At 43.3% G+C, this 19,759-nt stretch overlaps 1 pseudogene; it reads right to left on the bottom strand.

Moving 5' to 3' along the window:
- Positions 1–10,064: 10,064 nt before the first annotated feature.
- LOC132401567 (cytochrome b-c1 complex subunit Rieske, mitochondrial-like) lies at positions 10,065–11,034 on the bottom strand (annotated as a pseudogene).
- Between the last annotated feature and the right edge of the window lie 8,725 nt (positions 11,035–19,759).

Below are 19,759 nucleotides of genomic sequence, written 5' to 3'. Positions count from 1 at the left end.
TAGCCCAATAACAGCAAGGCTACATGTGGCTGTGGATATCAGTTTTGCTTTATTTGTTTATTTTTTTAAAGAATCTGTACTTGGGGCAAGTCATTTGAATTTCTATTGCGTGTTGCTCTAACCCTGATGAAGATTCTCCCACAGTGCTGTTGGTTAGGGAAACTAGATTAAAACCCAGTGACAATGAAGACTCAGTGATGCATTTTCAAACCAGGGTAATGTAAAACTTAGAGAACTTTGGCTATGGAAAGTTTTGGGAGAAGTTGCAGGAGGAGCCAAGCCAGGTAAATTGAGTGATTTTGTACTGCAGGTGGTACAGACAGAAGCCTGAATGAATGCTTAACATAGTGATGCAAGGATTATCAATAAAGGCGCTGTTTCATCCTAGATGCTGCTGACACTGAATGTGCAGTTGGAGCTACACTTCTCTTACCTGGATAGTATTCTGAATAAGTTTTATTGTCACTGACGTGTTGTGAGATCTGTTTTGTGGACAACAGCACTGTGCAATACACTTTTTTAAAAAAAAACTTGCTAAATACTGAGGTAGTATTCATGGCTTCATGGACTGTTCAGAAATCTTCATGGACAAGAAGCTTGTTGAGGGTGCATCTTCAGATTTCTGTACCACCTCCGAGGGCAATAATGAGAGGGTGTGTCCTGGATGGTGAGAGTTCCTAACACGCATCCTTTTTATGGTTGGTGGAAAGACTATTGTGTATCACACACCTCTGCCCTGTCATTGTAGCCATTATATAGTATTTGAGGCTCATCTGGTTTCTGGTAATGGTGTCTCCCAGAACTTTGGAAAACTCGGGTGTGATACCATTCAAAATCAAGGTTGGATGACTAGACTCTGCTGGAGTCGATCAGTGGCATAAACAGAGCTTTACCAAGAGGGATTTCTCGCAGGTAGGCAGCGGTTATTTTAAAAAGGAGCTTTGAGAGTGTTAGTCCATTGTACATGGCCTACAGAGCACCAATCACGAGTTAAATTGCAGGGAAGGTTCAGGCATAAAAGGGAGACACTGCGGACTGGAGTGGTCATTGACTGAATAACCTAAGGCAGAGTGGGAGGGCTTTGGCGATAACGGGTCAAGGCGAGGTAAATTACCTGTGAGGAATAGAAATGGGAAGTATGTCTGTGAGGCCAGTGTTCCGTACTGGGTGTCAGATGTGGGAGATCCTGGAGACTCCTAGACTCCTGGACTGCCCCATCTGCACCAGATGTGTCAAGCTGCAGCTCCTTAGGGACCAGGTTGGGGAACTGGAGCTGCAGCTCGATAATATTTGTCTGGTCAGGGAAAGTGAAAAGATGATAGAGAGGAGCTATAGGCAAGTAGTCACACCGGGGCCATGGGAGACAGATAAGTGGGTAGCAGGAGAGGGAAGGGCAGGAGTCAGATACTAGAGAGTATCCCTGTGGCTGTCCCCCTTAACAATAAGTACTCCTCTTTGAGTACTGTGGGGGGGGGGGGGGTCAGGGCAACAACCTACCTTGGGGAAGCAACAGTGGCTGCGCCTCTGGCAAAGAGTCTGGCCCTGTGGCTCAGAAGGGTAGGGGAAGGAAGAAGGCAGTAGTGACAGGCCTCTAAAGTTAGGGGGTCATACAGGCGATTCTGTGGACGCAGCAAAGACATGCTGATTGTAGTTTGCCTTCCAGGTGCCAGGGCCCGGGGTGTTTCTGATTGCGTCCACGATATCCTGAAGTGGGAAGAACAGCCAGAGGTTGTGGTACAAATTGGTACCAACGATAGAGGCAGGAAAAGGGAGGAGGTCCTGAAAACAGACGACAGGGAGTTAGGAAAGAAGCTGAGAAGCAGAACCTCAAAGGTAGTAAACGGGTAATAAATGCGTGGCTTAGGGATTGGAGGAGGGGGCAGGGATTCAGATTCAGACCTCTTTTGGGGCAGGCATGACTGCTGCAAAAAGACTTGAATCTGAGGAGGACCAATATCCTGGCAGGGAGGTTTGCTAAAGCTATTGGGGAGAGTGTAAACTAGAATTGCTAGGGGGTGGGAAACCGAACCAAAGAGATGGAGGAAGGGGCTGTTGGCACACAAATAGAGAAAGCTTGGAGACAGTGCAAGAGGGAGGATAGGCAGGTGATAGAGAAGGGATACTCTTAGACCGATGGTTTGAGATGTGTCTATTTTAATGCAAGGAGCGTCATGAACAAAGCAGATGAGCTTAGAGCATAGATCAGTACTTGGAGCTATGATGTTGTGGCCATTTCAGAGACTTGGATGGCTCAGGGACATGAATGGTTACTTCAAGTGCCAGGCTTTAGATATTTCAGAAAGGAGGTGGGAGAATGACACTGCTGATCAGAGATAGTGACATGGCTGTAGAAAAGGAGGAAGCCACAGAGGGATTGTCTACTGAGTGTGTGTGGAAGTTAAAAACAGGAAGAGGTCAATAACTCTACTGGGTGTTTTTTTTATATATATATAGATCATCCAATAGTAACAGGGACATCGAGGAGCAGATTCTGGAAAGGTGTAATAGTAACAGGGTTGTTGTGGTGGGAGATTTTAATTTCCCAAATATTGATTGGCATCTCCCTAGAACAAGGGGTTCAAGTGGGGTGGAGTTTATTAGGTGTGTTCAGGAAAGTTTCTTGACACAATATGTAGATAAGCCTATAAGAGGTGAGGTTGTTCTTGATCTGGTTATTGGGAAATGAACCTGGTCAGGTGTCAGATCTCTCAATGAGAGAGCATTTTGGAGATGGTGGTCACAATTTTATCTCCTTTACCATAGCATTAGAGAGGGATAGGAACAGACAAGTTGGGAAAACATTTAATTGGAGTAAGGGGAGATATGAGGCTATCAGGCAGGAACTTTGAAGCATAAATTGGGAACAGATGTTCTCAGGGAAAAGTACGGCAGAAATGTGGCAATGTTCAGGGGATACTTGGATGGCATTCTACACAAGTACGTTACAATGAGATAGAAAGGATGGTAGAGTACAGGAACTGTGGAGTACAAAGGCTGTTGAAAAGCTAGTTAGGAAGAAAAGAAGAGCTTATGAAAGGTTTAAAAATCTAGGTAATGATAGAGATCTAGAAGATTATAAGGCTAACAAGAAGGAGCTTAAGCATGAAATTAGGAGAGCCAGAAGTGGCCATGAGAAGGCCTTATGTAGATAGTTTTAAGGAAAACCCAAGGTATTCTACAAATATGTGAAGAGCAAGAGGATAAGATGTGAGAGAATAGGAGCAATCAAATGTGACGGTGGAGAAGTGTCTATGGAACAGGAGGAGATAGCAGAGGTACTCAGTAAGTACTTTGCTTCAGTATTCACTATGGGAAAGGATCTTGGTGATTGTAGGGATGACTTACTGCAGATTGAAAAGCTTGAGCATATAGACGTTAAGAAAGGGGATGTGCTGGAGCTTTTGGAAAGCATCAAGTTGGGTAAGTCTCCGGGACCAGACAAGATGTACCCCAGGCTACTGTGGGAGGTAAGGGAGGAGATTGCTGAGCCTCTGGCAATGATCTTTGCATCATCAATGGGGATGGAACAGGTTCTGGAGGATTGGAGAGTTGCAGTTGTTGTTCCCTTATTCAAAAAAAGTGAGTAGAGATAGCCCAGGAAATTATAGACCAGTGAGTCTTATTTAGGTGATTGGTCAGCTGATAGAGAAGATCCTGAGAGGCAGAATTTATGAACATTTGGAGAGGCATAATATAATTAGGAATAGTCAGCATGGCTTTGTGAAAGGCAGGTCATGCCTTATGAGCCTGATTGAATTTTTTGAGGATATGACTAAACATGTTGATGAAGGTAGAGCAGTAGATGTAGTATATATGAATTTCAGCAAGGCATTTGAAAAGATACCCCATGCAAGGCTTATTGAGAAAGTAAGGAGGCATGGGATCCAAGAGGACCTTGCTTTGTGATTTCCAGAATTGGTTTGCCCACAAAATATAAAGAGTGGTTGTAGACGGGTCATATTCTGCATGGAGGTCAGTCACCAGTGGTGTGCCTCAGGGATCTGTTCTGGGACCCCTTTGTGAGATTTATAAATGACCTGGATGAGCAAGTGGAGGGATGGGTTTGTAAATTTGCTGATGACAAAGTTTGGAGGTATTGTGGATAGTGTGGAGGGTTGTCAGAAGTAAAAGCGGGACATCGACAGGATGCAAAACTGGGCTGAGAAGTGGCAGGTGGAGTTCAACCCAGGTAAGTGTGAGGTGGTTCATTTCGATAGGAATATAGCATTAATTGTAAGACTCTTGGCAGTGTGGAGGATCAGTGGGATCTTGGGGTCCAAGTCTATAGAATACTTAAGGCTACTGTGTGGCTTGACTGTGGTTAAGAAGGCATATGGTGCATTGGCCTTCATCAGCCGTGGATTGAGTTTAAGAGCCGAGAGGTAATGTTACAGCTGTATAGGACCCTGGTCAGACCCCACTTGGAGCACTGTGCTCCATTCTGGTCCCCTCACTACAGGAAGGATGTGGAAACTACAGAAAAGGTGCAGAGGAGATTTACAAGGATGTTGCCTGGATTGGGGAGCATGCCTGATGAGAATAGGTTGAGTGAACTTGGCCTTTTCTCCTTGGAGCGACAGAGGATGAGAGGTGTATAAGATGATGAGAGGCATTGATCGTGTCAGAGGCTTTTTCCCAGGGCTGAAATGTCTATCACGAGAGAGCACAGTTTTAAGGTGCTTGAAAGTAGGTACAGAGGACATGTCGGGTAAGTTTTTTTACGGAGTTGTGCGTAGAATGGGCTGCCAGTGATGGTGGTGGAAACGGATATGATAGGGTCTTTTAAATGATTCCTGGATAGATACATGGAGCTTAGAAAAATATTGGGCTATGGGTAACCCCAGGTAATTTCTAAAGTAAGTACATGTTTGGCAATGCATTGTGGGCCAAAAGGCCTGTATTATGCTGTAGGCTTACTATGTTTCTATGTCTATGAGATGGTCAGTGCCTGGCACTATTCTGATATGAACGTTTCTTGCCACTTATCAGCCTGGTCTTGCTACATGCAGTTATGGTCCTGTTCATTTGCTGGGAATTCACTGTCAATCAATAATGAATATCCTCATGTCTGATGGAAAGAAGATCATTCATGAATCAGGTGACTATCTTTTGGCCAAGGATACTGCCCTGAGATTCTTGTATGGTGTTGCAATGTGGAACAAGATGTTTGACATCCAATAAACACAACCAATTTTGTTCATGTGAAGTCTTCATTTTCACCTTGATCTTCTTTACCTTCATTCTACCAAGGTTTCAACAAGTACTACTTTCACAGTTTCAAAGAACGGTTATAGCAGGGATTCGCAACCTTTATGCCATGAACCAATACCATTAAGCTGGCGGGTATTTGGCCTGTGATATTCACACTAACTTTCTACCTGGAACTCACTCATTTCACCTACTCAGCACCTTTTCTGCAGCCTTGCAAATACTTCTGAACAATATTCGATTCCTAACAGAAGGCCACAAAGGAACTAGCCTCCATCGCATCTGTGAACAGTGCAGTCTAAACTCTGTGAGGGGAAAAGCATTTTTCTCGTGTCACTTCATTCTCTTCCCCTTTATTTTGTACTGTGACTTCTATTGCTCACCCCTCCTCAGAGGGGGAAAGATTTCCCACACTGTTGAGATCCCTTGCCATTTCATATCTCTCACACATTCCCTCAGCCTTCTAGCTTCTGTAACCAGTCCTTGTAAATATAATCTTTCAGCCCAGGGCCCATACATGTTGACCTTTCCTGAATCCTCTAATGCCCTCACTTATATCTTACAGTAAGCAGTGAACAGAACTGGTACAGGTATTCCAGCGGAGGTTGAATTCATGCTTTATAAAGATGTAGTATAACATCCTGAATTTTGTAATCTATCGATGGTCCAAAATTGTGCAAGTCTTTTAACCTCTTTCACGTTCAATGATTTGTGCACCCAAATCTGCAGGTCCTCCTACTCCAGCACCTCTTTTTAGAGAAGTATTGTTCAACATTGTTTCTCTTCATTATTCCTACCAAGATGCATCATTTCTGTTCTTCCATTGAACTTATAGAAGAGGCCAGGCCATTCAGTCTACAATGTGTCCAAAGCATTCAAGCACTAATCCCTCCTAACTGCACTATGTCCATATCATTCAATTCTTCCTTGCATCCATGTGCCTATCCAAATGACTCTTAAAAGCCTGTAATGCATTTGCCTCTATCATTATACTAGGCAGCACACTGCATGCATCAACGACTGAGTAAATAAACTAAACCCTCACATCCCAAGTGAACCTAACCCCTCTCACCTTCAATGCATACTCTCTGGTATTTGGCATTTCAACCCTAGGAAGCAGATGCTCTCTGTCTATCCTATCAGCCTCTGACATTCCAGAGTAAACAAGCCAAGTTTACCCTGCTTCCCGTGGTAGCACATGCCCTCTGAATCAGACAGGAATAAACGTTTTTACATAGTTCAATCTAGTTTTTTATACTGTCATGTAACACCATGGTCCTGAAAATTGTTCTCATTTTTACTATGTACTGTACATAGCAGTTATGGTCAAAATGACAATATAAGTGACTTGAGCATCCTGGTGAATGGAGGACCAATGAGTGGCTAACATTGAACCCCTTATTTAATGAAGGGAGCAAGGGAAATTCCTGGGAACTACAGACTGTTTGTAGGGAAATTACTGGAGAAAATTCTTTGGGATAGGATATATGAGCATTTGCAAACCTATGACCTAATTAGGGAGAGCCAGTGTGACTTTGTGCATGGCAAGTTGTGCCTTACCAACTCGACTGAGCTTCTTTGACAAGGTGACATGAGAGATTGGTAAGAGCAGTGGATGTTGTCTACATGCATTTTAGTAAGGTGTTTATCAAAGTCCCTCATGGGAGGCTAATCCAGAAGATTAAGATATTTCTGCCATGTTTGTTCATTCCACCAACCATTAAATGACATTTCCAATGCAGGTTCTTAACCCAAAATGTCAACCTAACTCTTTTTTGCCTCATCAAATATTGAATGACCTGCTGAGTTCTTCAGTGCTGCCCCCTTCACTGGACCCCCTGCAGTTTTCTTATCGTCCCAACCACTCAACAGATGACGCCATCGCCACCATCCTCCACCTGGACAAAAAAGACACCTACGTTTGAATGCTGTTCATAAACTTCAGTTCAGCATTCAACTCAATCATTCCTCAGCACCTGGCTGGAAAGCTGAAACTGCTGGGTCTGAACACCTCCCTCTGTAACTGGATCCTAGACTTCCTGACTGGGAGACCTCAGTCAGTCTGGATTGGGAGCAGCAGCTCCAACACCATCACACAGAGCATGGGGTGCCCACCCAGGGTTGCATGCTCAGTCCACTGCTGTTCACTCTGCTGACCCATGGCTGTGCTGCAACACACATCATCAAGTTTGTTGATGACATGACTGTGGTGGGTCTCATCAGCAAGAAAAACGAGTCAGAGAAGAGGTGCAGCAGCTAATGGACTGGTTCAGAGCCATCAACCTGTCTCTGAATGTGAACAAAACAAAAGAGATGGTTGTTGACTTCAGGAGGGCACGGAGCAACCACTCCCCGCTGAACATCGGCTCCTCGATAGAGATCGTTAAGAGCACCAAATTTCTTGGTGTTCACTTGATGGAGAATCTCACCTGGTCCCTCAACACCAGCTCCATAGCAAAGAAAGCCTAGCAGCATCTCTACTTTCTGCGAAGGCTGAAGGAAGTCCATCTCCCACCCCCCATTCTCACCATATTCTGCAGAGGATGTATCGAGAGCATCCTGAGCAGCTGCATCACTGCCTGGTTCAGGAATTGCACTGTCTCGGATCGCAAGACCTTGCAGCAGATAGCGAGGTCAGCTGAGAAGGTCATCGGGGTCTCTTTTTCCGCCATTACAGACATTTACACCACGCTGCATCCGCAATGCAAACAGCATTATGAAAGACCCCATGCACCCCTTACACAAACTCTTCTCCCTCCTGCCATCTTGAATAAGGGACAGAAGCATTTGGGCTCTCACGACCAGACTGTGTAACAGTTTCTTCCATGAAGCCATCAGACTCCTCAATACTCAGAGTCTAGACTGACATCTACATTTATTATTATATTGTAATTTGTCTTCTAGTGTGCCTATTGTCTTGTTTATTAGTTATTGTACTGCCCTGCATTGTTTTCTGCACTTTATGTAGTCCTGTGCAGGTCCGTAGTCTAGTGCAGTTTTTATGTTGTTTTACGTAGTCTAGTGCAGCCTTGTGCTGTCTCACATAGCCTAGTGTGGTTTTGTTGTTTCATGTAGCACCATGGTCCTGGAGGAACGTTGTTTTGTTTTTACTGTGTACCGTACCAGCAGTTTATGGTCGAAATGACAATGAACTTGATGACTTTATCTTCTAAGTATCAGTATCTTGTCTCTAATTGTCTTGCTCTGCTGCAAATTCTCATCTCAATGTGTCCATATTGAAGAAGCTTTCCTCCTCAGTGATGGGACTTCCATAAGTCTCTGTTTTTCCTTTGTGGGCCCTGCTGCTCCTGGAAAACACCCTTTCCAAGACTGTTCAAAAGCCACGTGTCTGTCCTTAGCTGGTGTGTACTGCTATGTCTTTCTACCCACTTTCCAGCTCCATTTTAAGGCCACACAGTTACATCATAACCAGGATCTTGGGTAATTTCAATCTATTTACTGCTTTTCCCAACGGTCCTTCCATGCCCCGCTCCCTACCCTCACTGCCTTGCATCAGTATCTTCCTCCTCCCCGCTCTCCCAATTTGGCTCATTGTTTCAAAATTGCCATGGACTGTAGTTCTTTGTCTTCCACTGTATACATTGTTCCAACCAAAGCAATTAGAGCGAGATAGGAACTGACAAGTTAGAAAAGCGTTTAATTGGAGTAAGAGGAATTATGAGGCTATCAGGCAGGGAATTGGAAGCTTAAATTGGGAACAGGGAAACTTCTCAGGGAAAAGTACGGAAGAAATGTGGCAAATGTTCAGAGGCTATTTATGTGGAGTTCTGCATAGTTACGTTCCAATGAGACAGGGAAGTTATGGTAGGGTACAGGAACTGTGGTATACAAAGGCTGTAATAAATCTAGTCATGAAGAAACGTTTAAAAAAGGTTCAGAGAGCTAGGTAATGTTAGAGACCTAGGAGATTATAAGGCTAACAGGAAGGAACTTTTTTTTTGTTGCAACATTTTTAATTTAGAGCTTCCAGAAATGAAACAATGTGGTGGCATTTTGCAGAACACTTCCAGGCAATTCACAACAATTTTCAAGTTCTCCATCATTTTAAATTCACGTTCCAACTTAGCTCTTTGCCTTTGCCCTCTTATATCTGTTCATGCATCCTAAGTTTACACCTCCTCTGGACAGATTAGCAGTAATCAACAATCCTTTGCCATCTTTTCTCAGCTAACATTTTTTTGATTTCCTTTTTATCACAGACATTCCTTTTGATCCAACCTTCCTTCCCCCCCCCCCCCCCATACAGGTTCCAATATGTGAAGATTTTTTTTTGATTTTCAAGAGATGTCACATAAATTAGACATTTATGTACTGGACTTCTTGAGAAACTGCTTGTTTAAACTCTACAGAACAGATTTTGGCTACTTCTTAGGATAAATTGTACAGGGATACAATACTTTTTAAAACGACACAGCAGATAAATAAGACAATTATTATTTGTATTTAATCTCCATATTTTGTTTGACTTTTAAAGTACAGTGAAATACAGTAAGTCAGTTATTATAATTAGTCCTCATCTACATTCTCATTTAGAAGTCATCAATACCAGTTGTCTGCAAGGTGCAACTTTAAGAAGCTGTAAACACATCTATAGTAAAGATATTTAGCAGAAGCCCATAAGGATAGGTTAGTTTACAGTATTGTAAGGTTTATTTTATTTCGGCAGGAAATATGAATGTTACATGGGTGTAGAATTAACTACAGGGTGAAAGTTCATGAATCTAACAAGTTTGTTGTGACCTAATTTTCCTAGTTCAGATAGTAAATCAAAATCAAAGATACATTTCTCAAGAATAGAACCACAATTGTTGGCCAAGGTAAAATGGTTATTTATTGAAGACAAGCATGGCTTACACCATACTACCCCCATTCCAAAAGTAAATCACAAGAATTACCATAACATGTTGGTGCTATGAATGTTCAATTTGCCATAGTATTGATAACACAGCAGTAAAACAGGAAGGTCCTCAATTTAAAGTTATCAAATTTAACCTACAATGACAACTTCTTCATTAAGGAATTCATATGAAGGAACTTCCAGATTAAGAGGAGCAGGGCCTTTCCTGATTCTCCCTGATGCATCATAGTGAGATCCATGGCAAGGGCAGTAGTAGCCACCATATTCACCCGCATTGGCTATTGGTACACAGCCCAGGTGAGTGCAGACACCAACGACAATCATCCACTGTGGATTTTTTGCTCTATCAGAATCTAACTGTGGGTCAACTAACTCAGCTAGGCTCACTGCCTGCTCAGTCTCAATTTCCTTGGATGAACGGTGGCAGATGAAAAGAGGTTTGCCTCTCCATTTGAAGGTCATGTTCTTGCCTTCTGGAATATCACCCAACTTAATTTTGATCTTAGACAATGCCAGCACATCAGCAGAGGCACTCATGCTTGTGACGAACTGGGTGACAACAATCTTTGAAGCATAGGCACCCTAACAGCTGTAGTCCCAGTTAGCAAGTAGGAGAACCCTTTCCTGGTATCACTGCTGCTCTGTGAAGATTTTGTGAAATCTTGAACATCCTGCCGTCTGTAGTCAGAGAAATCTGGAATTGTGACATCACTGTGCATATTGAATTGTAGACAAAACGTGAGGACAGCGGTGGCAGCAGCACCGCTCCGGGGCACCTGGCCCATCAACGCCTCCCTGCACTGAAACGGCCGCTTCAGGACCAGCAACACCGCGTCAGCCTTGGAAACCAAGCTGGGTACCGGAGGCTTCAGTTGCAACACCACCGTGTTTGAGGTGGCGGACAGGTACGGGGCAAATGCCCCGGAGCGGAGGGTAAACGACAGCATTGGGAAAGCGCCAGCCGGCAGGACTTGGGTTGGCCTCAGCAATGACCTACTACCGCCCAAAGGACGAGTCTAACAGGAAGGAACTTAAGAAGGAAATTAGGAGAGCCAGAAGGGGCCATGAGAAGGCCTTGGTGGGCAGAATTAAGGAAAACCCCAAAGCATTCTACAAGTATGCGAAGAGCAAGAGGATAAGATGAGAAAGAATGGGACCTGTGTGACAGTGGGTAAGTGTGTATGGAACCGGAGGAAATGGCAGAGGTACTTAATAAATACTTCAGTATTCACTATGGAAAAGGATCTTAGTGATTGTTATGATGACTTGCAGCAGACTGAAAAGCTTGAGCATGTAGATATTAAAGAGCTGAATCCACTACCTTTCATAGGGTTTTCCACTTAAAGGCATTGGTGTCTGCATACCAGGCTGCAATGCAGCCAGTCAGTGCACTTTCCACCTCACATCTGTCGAAGTTTGCCAAGATTTTTGATGACAAACCAAATCTCTGCAGACTCCTGAGGCGCTGTTGTGCTTTCTTTGTAACTATATTTATATGATGGGTCCAGGACAGGTCCTCTGAGATAGTGATACCCATTTAAAGTGACTGACCCTCTCCATCTCTGATCCTCCGATGATTACTGGCCTATGGATTTCTTGTTCCCCTCTCCTGAAGTCTATAATCAGTTCCATGTTCTTATTGACATTGGGTGAGAGGTTGTTGTTATTATACCACTCAGCCAAGTTTTCAATCTCCTTTCTGTACGCTGATTCATCACCACCCTTGTTGTGGCCCACAATAGTGGTGTCAGCAGCAAACTTGTATGCTATGTTGGAGCTATACTTACCCACACAGTCACAGGTGTAAAGCACACAGCCCTGTGCTTCTCCTTTGCTGTTGGAGATTGTGGAGGAGAATCTGAACTGACTGAGGTCTACAAGTGAGGAAATCCAGGATCCAATTTCACGGGTGGGGGGGACAGGGGTATTGAGACCCAGGTCTTGAAGTTTACTGAGGGAACGATGGTATTAAATGCTGAGCTGTAATTGATAATCAGCATGCTAATGTATATATGTTTGCTGTCTAGATGTTGCAGGGCTGAGTGAAGAGCCAATGAGATGGCATCTGCTATAGACAAATTGGAGCAGACCCAAGTCGCCACTCAGACAGGAGCTGATATATTTCAACAACAGCCTCTCAAAACACTTCTTCACTGTTAATGTAAGTGCTACTGGGCGATGGTCATTGAAGCAGATTGCCTCAAAGGGAGGGTCATTGTTATCTGGCTCACTGCTCTCTACCTTGCAGAGGCCAAACACCAACTTTCTGACACGTCTTACCACCCTCTGGGCCCTGACTCACCAATGAACACCAGGCCACTATTTCTTCATCATTAGAGACATTACCACATCAGCAGATCTCCTCTCCTTAGCCTTCAATTTTATAGTGCCCTAGCCCCACTTTGTCTGCTTCTGTCACTCACCCAAGATCCATACACTTGGCTGTCCTTGTAAGACCATTGTTTCTACCTCCATTTGCCTCACTAAAATCATTTCTTCCCAAGTAGCAAAGCAAACTTTGAGAGTTTAAGCTAGTTTAGCAGAGGGATGGGAACAGTGTAGCAGGTCAGAAAGTGAAGGCTTAAGTGTAAGGTAGATATCATAACTAGGAAGAACAGACAGGAAGGAGCAAGATAATAGACACAATGGGATGGTATGACCTGAATTGTGCATATTGTATTGCGAGGAGAATTATGAAGGATGGTGTTGAACTTGGAGCATGGATCTATACATAGAATTATGATGTTAGAACATAAGACAGGAGCAGAATTTGGCCATTTCTCCATTCAAGTCTGCTCTGCCATTCCATCATGGCTGTTTTATTATCCCCCTCAGTCCATTCTGCTGCCCTCTCCCTGTAACCTTTGACATCCTTACTAGTCAAGAACCTAATAACCTCTGTTTTAAATATACCCATTGAACTGGTCTCCACAGTCATCTGTGGCAATGAATTCCAGCAATTCACCAGCCTCTGGCTAAAGAAATTCTTTTTCATCTTTATTCTAAACAGAGATCCTTCTATTCCGAAGCTGTGCCTTGGATCATCCACAATAGGAAACATCCCCTCCATATCCACTCTTAGGCCTTTCAAAATTCAATAGGTTTCAATGAGACTTCCCACCCCCACCCCTCGCCGCCACCAAACTCTTCTAAACACCAGTGAGTCCAAGCCCAGAGCCATTAACTGCTTCTCATATGTTAACCCTTTCATTCCTGTGATCATTCTCATGATCCTCCTCTGGGCTCTCTCCAATGTCAACATATCCTTTCTTAGATAAAGGACACAGTACTCCAAGTGCAGCCTGACCAATGCCTTATAAAGTCTTGCCATTGCATCCTTGCTTTTGTATTTTAGTCTTCTCAAAATGAATGCTAACCTTTCATTTGCCTTCCTTACCACCAACTCAGCCTGCAAATGTTAACCTTTAGGGAATCCTGCACAAGGACTCCCATGTCCCTTTGCACCTCTGAACCTTCTCACCATTGAGAAAATAGTTTACACGTTTATTCCTTCCATCAAAGTGCACAACATACAGTTCCCTACATTATATTCCAGCTGCCACTTTGACAATTCTCCCAATCTAAGTTGTTCTACAGACTCCCTGCTTCCTCAGCACTACCTGACCCTCCACTGATCTTCATATCATCTGCAAACATGGCCACAAAAGCATCAATTCTGTCATCCAAATCATTCACATTTCACATGAAAAGAAGCAATCCCAACTCGGACTCCTAGAACACTACAAGTCATCAGCATCCAAATCGAAAGACTTAGATGGAAGAAGGAAGGAACAGGTGCTTAATATTCCAGGGTCTTGATGTTTTGGAAAAGATAGAGAAGGTGATAAAAGGGTGGGGGGGAAGGAGTTGTGATATTAATTAGGGGCAATATCACAGCTGTATTAAGAGGCAAAACAATTAAGGGCTCAATCACTGAGTCTATATGAGTGGAACTCAAAAATAGGAAGCTGCAGTCATGATGGGTTTATTACTACAGACCCCACCCCCACCCCCAAATAGCCACCGGGACACCAATGAACAGAAATGTAAGGCTAGGGTCTCTTGGGTGTAAGAGGTTTGACCGTGCAGAATTTGTTAGGTGTATCCAGAAGGGTTTTTAAATCAGCATGTAGATAGTCCTATGAGAGGAGGGGTCATACTTGATCACGCGTTGGGTATTCAGCAGGAGAACAGTTCGGGAACAGTGATCCCAACTCAAGTTCTAAGCCGTTTGTTGCTAAGTACGGATCTTAGAGGGATGAGATCCTTAATGAGTAGTTTGCATCAGAATTTACCATGGGGAAAGAGAGGGGATAAGATGCTAGGTATGGAATGTGCTGAGGCATTTTGAGATAAAGGTGAAGGTACTGTTGAGTTACTTAAAGAACATTAAAGTGATTAAATTCCCAGGGCATGATGGGATTTATCCCAGGCTATTAGGAGAGGCAAGTGATTGCCCGGACCTTGACCATTATCTTCACGTCCTCTCTAGCTACAGATCTCTACTCATCTCTACAGATGAGTAGCTAATGTTCCATTGTTCAAGAAGGGAAATGGGGATAAACCTGGCAATAATAGACTAATGAGTCTCATACCAGTGGTGGGGAAGTTAATGAGGGGAAGGTTAGGGATTGGATTTATGAGCATTTGGAAAAACATGGCCAAATTAGGGACAGTCAGCATATGAGAGAAGTTAAGATTTACTGACTTGGAAAAACTCAGTCAAGGCAATGATAAAGGTGATTGATGAATGTTACATGAATTTTAGTAATGCATTTGACAAGGTTCATCATGGGAGACACGCCCATAAGACATGGGTGCAGAAAATGGAGACATCCCTTTCTCCCTTATTAGGGGGAGAGAGAACCTGTGGTATGTTGAATACCCTGTGAAATGTTAAGTGTTTGGGGTAACTGCAAGTCTGTGACTTTGCTGTTACTTTGCTCATGCTTGAGTGCTCAGTGGCAGTGCCGATGCTTTTTTTTGCCAGTGGGGGAGGGGGATTGTGCTCACTGTTGCTTTCCTTTGAATTAGGCCATTTGGCCTGTTGAGTCCGCTCCACCCTTCAATAATGGCTGATCCTTTTTTCCACTCCGCAGCCTTTGATGCCTTGTCCAAACAAGAACAGATCAAGCTCTGCCTTAAATGCACCCAAAGACCTGGCCTCCAAAGTTGCCTGTGGTAACAAATTCCACAAATTCACAACCCTCTGCCTAGAGAAATCTGTCCGTATCTTTGTTTTAATGGATGCCTCTCTATCCTGAGGTTGTGCCCTCTTGTTCTAGACTCCTGTATCTTGGGAAACATCCTTTCCATATCTACTCTGTCTAGGCCTTTCAACATCTGAAAGGTTTCAATGAGATCCCTCCCTCATCTTTCTAAATTCCAGCAAGTACAGACCCAGAGCTATAAAACGTTCCTTGTATGATAATCCTTTCGTTTCCCAAATCATCCTTGTGAACCACCTATAAACCTTCTCCAATGCCAGCACATTTTTTCTTAGATGTTGAGCCCAAAACTGTTCACAATACTCAAGGTGAGACCTCATAAAGTCATCACATCCCTGCTCTTGTATTTTAAACCTCTTGAAATGAATGTTAACATTGCATTGCCTTCCTCACCACTGACTCTACCTGCAAATTAACCTTCAGGGTGTTCTGCACAAGGACTCCCAAGTTCCTTTGCATCTCAGATTTTTGGATTTTCTCCCCATTCTGAAAATAGCCTGCACATTTATTTCTGCTACCGAAGTGCATGACCACACATTTTCCAATATTGTATTTCATTTGACACTCTCTTGTCCATTCTCCTAATCTGCATAAGTCCTTCTGCAGCCTACCTGATTCCTCAACACTACCCTGCCCCTCCACCAATCTTTGTATCATATGCAAACTTGGCAACAAAGCCATCAATTCCATCATCTAAATCATTGATATACAGCATAAAAAGAAGCGGTCCCAACACCAACCCATGGAGAATACCACTAGTTATTGGCAACCAACCAGAAAAGGATCCTTTTATTCTCATTCGCTGCCTCCTACAAATCAGCCAGCTCTCTAATCATGCTAATAACTTTTCTGTAATACCATGGTCCTTAACTTAGTAATCAGCCTCATATGTGGCATCTTATCAAAGGCCTTCTGAAATTCCAAATATACAACATCCGCTGTGTCTTTATCTATCCTACATGTAATCTCTTCAAAGAATTCCAACAAGTTCATCAGGCAAGATTTTCCCTTAAGGAAATCATGCTGACTTTGTCCTATCTTGTCCTGGGTCACCAAGTACTCCATAACCTCATCCTTAACAATTGATTCCAACATCCTCCCAACCACTGAGGTCGGGCTAATGGTCTATGATTTCCTTTGTGCTGCCTCCCTCCTTTCTTAAAGAATGGAGTAATATTTGCAGTTTACCAGTCCTCTGGCACCATGCCAGAGTCCAATGATTTTTGAAAGATCATTACTAATGCCTCCACAATCTCTACTGCAATGTCTTTCAGAACCCTGGGTTGCAGTTCATCTGGTCCAGGTGATTTAAGTCTTTCAGCTTTTGAACACATTCTCCCTTGTTATAGTAACTGCACTCACTTCTCTTCCCTCACACACTACAACATCTGGCACACTGCTAGTGTCTTCCACAGTGAAGACTGATGCAAAATACTCATTTAGTTCATCAGCCATCCCCTTGTCCCCATTATTATTTCTTCGGCCTCATTTTCTAGCAGTCCTACACCCACACTCATCTTTTATTTTTTTTTACATACTTGAAAAAGCTTTTACTATCCACTTTGATGATGTTTGCTGGCTTGCTTTCATATATCATCTTTTCCCTCTTAATGATTCTTTTAGTTGATCTCTGTAGGGCTTTTAAAAGCTTCCCAAACCTGTCTTTCCACCAAATTTTGCTTTGTTGTATGCCTTCTGTTTTGCTTTGACTTCCCTTGTCAGCCACGGTTGTACTATTTTGCCACCCAGTACATTAAAATGTATGGGTCCATGGAGCATTGGCCATTTGGATTCAGAATTGGCTTGTTCATGGAAGACAAGATAGTGGTTGATGGGAGTTCTTCATGCTGGAAGTCAGGCTAGTGGTGTTCTGCAGAGATCCTTTCTTGAACCTCTGCTGTTAGTGAAATTTGCAAATTTCAATGTGGTGGAATGAGGTTGGAATTACAGGCCAGACTCGTTGGATCAAACAGCCTAATTCTACTCCTAGGTCTTATTGTCTACTCAAAATAGATCTTAGGTTGTCATAGCCAGAGTAAGGTGGTTGGGAAATGCAGTGCATAGTGAGGATAAGCTCCCACTGCCTATTAGAATACTACCAATGGCATGTATTTCAAGTAGCCTCTGGGAAACAAAGCCAGCTCCTGGCCTTCACTTGTGGCAGAACTATTTCTACTGCCAGGCAAGAGGCATCTTAAAAATGGTTTCTTCGGGCAGATGGGGCTCATCAGTCATGGTTGGCAACTCACCTAGGAGAAAGAAAATTCTGAATTGAAACCGCCAGTGGCTTGCAGCTGTACCCAGTCATGGAGAAAGCTTCAGAGCAAGCCCCAAGGAAAAACCTGGAGCTGGAGTCCCCAAGGCAGTCCTATGCTGAGTTCAACACCTACTGGCAACTCCTGTGATGCTGTATTGGTCTCTGCCGTTCCTTTGGATTCATCAGCTGCATGGAGAGCACGAGCCTGCTACATTGACAACAGCTTTTGCTCTCCATATTGCACTGCCCCAGCTTGCATCTGGGCTTGTCTATCATGCAGACACCTGGTACGCAACATCCATGGTTGACCTCAACTAACGGAGGCCTTACTCGCTTATCCAGGTAATGAAACTGCTTTCTTTTCTCACCATCCCATAACTAACCACCTACAACACTCAGAATTCTATGCTCTGTGACCTCCAGCAGGAAGATAAATGCTTGGGAAAGTAGTGAAAGGCATAGTAGGTATGATGGGTCGTATAGTTCGAAGTGTCTATATTTTAATGGAAGGAGTATTATGGGTAAAGGGTGATGAACTTAGAGCATGGATCAGTACATGGAACTATGATGTTGTGGCCATCATTGAAACTTGGATGAGAGGGGGGCAGGAATGGGTGATTAATGTACCAGGTTTTCACAATTTTAGTAACGATGAAGGAGGAGGTTAAAAATAAAGTGGAGTAGTGGGGGGAGGGAGTTGCACTACTAATCAGGGAAAATACCACAGCTGCACTCGGAGACATGATGGAGGGTTCAGACAGTGAGTCCATTTCAGAATCAGGTTTATTATCACTGGCAGGTATTGTGAAATTGGTTTACTTAGCAGCAGCAGTTCAATACAATACATAATCTAGAAGAAAAAAATAAAATAATAATAAATAAATCAATTACAGTATAGAACTCAGGAATAGGAAGAGTGCAAACACACTGATGAATTTAGGCAAGAAGGAGAAGTATGTGAAGCTTTGGAAGTTTAGATCAAATGAAGCATTTGACGAATATAAAGAAGCCAGAAAAGAACTAAAGAAAGAAATTAGGAAAGCCAGGACTGGCCATGAAAAGTCCTTGACAAGTAGGATCAAGGTGAATCAGAAGGCATACTATTCATACATCAAGCACAAGAGGATAACAAGAGAGAGGGTGGAACACTTGCTTGGATTCAGAGAACATGATTGGGGTACTTAATAAGTACCTTGCTTCAGTATTTACCAAGGAAAAGGACATGGAGGACCAGGTGATCAATGCTGAGCATATAAATATGTTAGGGTGTTCAGAGGTCAAGAGGAGTCTTAATGAGTATTACAGTGGATAAGGCCCCAGGGCTTGATGCGATTTACCTCAGATCATTGAAGGAGGCAAGAGATGAGATTGTTGGGGCCTTGACCAGTATCTTCGTGTCCTCTCTAGCCACAAGCGAGGTCCCGGGGGACCAGCAAGTGACTAATGTTGTACCTCTATTTAAGAAGGTAATGGGGAAAATCCTGGAAACTATAGACTGGTGAGTCTTACGTCAGTTAGAGGGAAATTGCTGGAGAAAATTTTTAGGGATAGGATAATGAGCAAATGGAAGCCCATAGCTTAATTAGGGAGAGCCAGCATGGCTTTGTGCGAGGCAGGTTGTGCCTTACCAACTTGATTAAATTTTTTGACAAAATGACAAGATAGATTGATGAGGGTAGGACAGTGGGTGTTGTTTACATGGATTTTAGTAAGGCGTTTGATAAAGTCCCTCATGGAAAGCTAATCCAGAAAATCAAGAGGTATGGGATCCACAGCCAATTGGCTGTTTGGATTCAGAACTGGCTTGCACAAGAAGACAGGGGATAGTTGTTGAAGAGACTGGTTTAAGCTGGAGCTTTGGAATGATTGGTGATCTGCAAGGATGCGTGCTGGGACCTCTGCTCTTTGTGATGTATAAAAATTACTTGGATTAAAGTGTGGATGGTGGGTTAGTAAGTTTGTGGATGAAACTACCATTGGTGGAATTGTGGTTAGTGAAGAAGACTGGCAAAGACTACAGTGCATTTTGATCAGTTGCAGATATGGGCAGAGAAATGGCAGATGGAGTTCCACCCAGATAAATGTGAGGTGTTGCACCTTGGTAGGACAAATGCAAGGGGATAGTGCACTATTAAGGGGAAGATCATTAACTGTGTTGCTGAGCAGAGAGATCTCGGGATCCAAGTT

The sequence above is a fragment of the Hypanus sabinus genome, chromosome 11 (assembly GCF_030144855.1).
Source record: "Hypanus sabinus isolate sHypSab1 chromosome 11, sHypSab1.hap1, whole genome shotgun sequence".
NCBI lineage: Eukaryota > Metazoa > Chordata > Chondrichthyes > Myliobatiformes > Dasyatidae > Hypanus > Hypanus sabinus.
Note: the sequence above shows the minus strand (reverse complement) of the source record. Positions and strands in the feature narration are given on the sequence as shown.